This window comes from Corvus brachyrhynchos, unplaced genomic scaffold, assembly GCF_000691975.1.
Source record: "Corvus brachyrhynchos isolate BGI_N302 unplaced genomic scaffold, ASM69197v1 scaffold17, whole genome shotgun sequence".
Taxonomy (NCBI): Eukaryota; Metazoa; Chordata; class Aves; order Passeriformes; family Corvidae; genus Corvus; species Corvus brachyrhynchos.
The window spans coordinates 7,440,524-7,443,933 of NW_008240046.1; positions in this window are offsets into that span (position 1 = coordinate 7,440,524).

Consider the following 3,410-nt stretch of genomic DNA (forward strand, 5'->3'; position numbering starts at 1 on the left):
CGGAGCGGAGCGCGGAGCCAGGCGGCGCCGAAGGGCCGGGCGGGTAACAGCCCCTTTTCCCCTTGCTTCGCCTCGCCCCTCAGCTGGGTTCAGCCTGCTGCTGGACCAGAGCGGGCTGCTTATTTTGTTGCAGTCACAAAAGGGCGGGAGCAAAAGGAAAAACAAAGTCTGTTTTTCAAAGAAAAAGGCTTCCACGGCTGTTTTGGCATCTTTTAATGTCAAGAGCCAAACGCAACAATGAAAGCAAAACAGCTCGACATCGTGGCAGCAGCGGCCTTGGTGGGAAAACGACGGGGATGGGGAAGGAAAACGACGGGGATGGGGAAGGAAAACGACGGGTACGGGGAACTACCTCAACCAACCATGAGGCGAATAAAAATAAAGGCTAGGGAGGGCAGGCTGGGCAAAGTTAATTTCTTTTGTCTGGCTGCCTGTCCTCCCGGTGACACGGGATCCCTGCTATTCAGAGCCAAATTCTGTTAAACAAACAAAATAAGGGTATCTGTACTTGTGGAAAGACGGAAAGAAATAAAAATCTAAAAATCTGGTAGAACTGTAAATGTACAGAAGACCTTCCCGCTGGCAGAACACATTTCCCGGAGGTGCTCGGGCCCTTGGCGATCCCCTGCTTAGCTCCCCTTCCTAGGTGAGGCAGCCCTCACCGCTGCGTTCTCCTCCCTACGCGATAGATGTGAAGACAGATGTGAGGCCGCTCTGCTTTCTCCCTCTCTCAGGGGTTTGAGGGGTATCTGCTCCAGGCTGTAGCTGCTCTTCACGCAGGATTCCTGCTCTAAAAGGAAAAAAGGGTGACTACTGACTGCTCCGTGCGTCGCTGAACGTGGGTAACGATAATTCAACCCAGACATGCCTTCCCATCCAGTCAAAAGGCTGCGGCCCCTCAGCGGGGGTTCCCGCGGAGCCCGGGCCGGGGTACCCCCTCTCGCCTGCCCAGTCCCGCCGGTGGCCGCACAAGGTGGTTCAATAGGCTTATCCAGTTAACCGCTCCCCGGCTCACCCTTGGGAGAGAGCCGCAGGAAAGGATTTATTACTTGAAACAAATTGTGATTTCCCCAGGGAGGGGGATGCTGAGCAGAAGAGGGGGGAAAGGGGCCTCGAAGGCTCCCAGTCCACCTGGAAGCGTCTGAGAGCGGAAAGAGCCGCCCCGCAATAACCCGAGCCGTCGGCGCGCCCGCTGCCCGGACTCTGACGGCGCCGTGGGCCCGGGGAGGGGGACACACACCCCCGCCCATCCCGGGGGGCAGGTTGGGAGCATAAACAGGCGAGAGCGGCTCTAGCCCGGGCGCCGCACTTTGTTTGAGACGTGCAGCTTCCATCTGTTACCACATAAACACACTCTAACGGGATGCTTTATGCTCCAGCCCTTCGGGGAGGGGAAGGCGGGAGGACAGGGAAGAGGAGAGGTAAAAAATCCCCCCCCCCCCAGCCTGTCCTCTCGCTAACCCCACATCCTCCTCGCCTCCCTGGACGGGACCCCCCTGCACCACAGGGGGCGGGAGGCAGAGCTCAGCAGCCGTCCCGGAGGGTTTATTTTAACTACCACCTCCTCTGCGCGGGACCAATCCATAGGCACCGCCGGCACTGCGGAGGGGGATCGGCCCGACGACGAGAGCGGGCAGAACCCGGCTCCTGTCGGCTCGGAGCTCCTCGGGCGGCGGGCGTGCGGACGGCGTGGCCCGGCCCTTAGTGTGGGGAAGGGAACGCCACGTCGGGAACAGTATCACCGTTCCCCAGAGGGGTCTCTGGGCTGCAAGACACCTCCGTCCCTATCTCCACAGAGCCGTCGGGCCCCCGCCCGAAGCGCCAGACCGGCCTAGCAGGCAGCCTTCCCAGTCCCCCAGTTTGCAATTTTTATTTTTCGCTGGGTCTTGTGAGATCCTACGTGGAAACCGTTAACGACCTCTAGATAATGATCATGACAAAGGCATTATTCAAATGAAGCAGGTAATTGCAACCAGAAGGCGCCTCCTCCCCTTTCCTTTTGCTCCTTTCTTTTCGCAAGACTGACTCTCGCATTACATCCCATCCTGATGGTGGTTGGCCAGGAATCACCCCGCACCTTAAACCAGATACGCTCACACCGGTACATCGTGGCCCGAGCCCTTCAGGGTCGCCCCGGCGCATAGGCAGTTGACGCTCATCTTCGCGGGGCTTAAATTTGCTAGAACCCGCAATTCTGATCCAAGTCATGATAGAGCATTTCCCTCCACAAATGAAGGGGTTCAGGCTGCTGGGTGCGCTCGCCCTCTCAGATGGAGAGTTCCAGGGTGCGGTGTGGGGTTTTTTTCGCGTGTGTTGTTTGTTTGGTTGGTTTGTTTGTTCTTCTTTTTTTTTCTCTGTGCTTTTTTGACTCACTGGGAGCCTGTTGTTTATTCACAAGCATTACGGTATCCTGTTAGCATTCCGACCAGGGGCTGCTCATAGATCTGACTCCGATGATTTCCTGGAGGAACATGTGGAAGCAATAGCGGGGTTGTGCACTCACCCAAACAGAGGATGCACTAGTGGAGGGCGTGCAAAGGGCCAGGAGCGCCGCCGGGAACCCTGCGAGCCCAGCCAGGGGTCCCTCAGCCTGAGCGCGCATCCATGGGAGTTGGTTCTTGTTTCTGCCTCTATTCTCTTCGGGGCATCTTCGTTTCAGAGGCTTAACTCTCCCTCCCTTAGGAAAGAGAAAAGCCACTGGGTCCTGACTTTTGACTCCGAGAACAAACTTTTGTTTAATACTAAATGGGAGAAAGAGGTGCGGGTGGTGGTGGTGCCGGAGTGGGAAGGAAACGGGAGAAGCCCCGGGACGCGGCTGTGGGGCCGGTGCCCTCCCCAGAAGGCAGGCGGCGGGCAGGGGCCCGCTCCGCTCCGCTCCGTTCCTGGGGCTGCACTGCCCCCTCTCCCGACGGGCTCGGACGTGCGCTGCCCGCGCCTCCGCCGGCACCTCCGGCCCTTGCCGTGTCCCTGGTTTGGTTATTACTGGGGTCTGTTTGCGCTGGGCAAATCGAAGGCAGAGACGAAGAGAAGAGCGTTCTCGGTCCCGTCGGAGCTGCGGGCTTTGGGGGGGCTGACTCCTGGCGAAGGTTACCTTTCGTTGTGTCTTTCATTCATAAATGTTAGTGATTCGTCTCTCCCTCTCTCTCTCTGTGCCTCCTGGTCCTGGCTGGCTCACGGCCGTCCATCCAGCTTTCTAGCCCAAACCCGAGCTCAGCGGTGTACAAAGGACACGAGGAAGCCGCGAATTCGTTTCCAAATCAAACTCCCCATCCATACGCTCACACTGTGACCGTGGACATCGAACCCGGCGCCCGACCCACCGTCCTGGAGGGTCTGAGGAGGGAAGGCTCATTCATGAAATTGGGAGCACTCTGAGTTTTCATGAAAGTTTTTTGGGTCTTTTTTTTTTT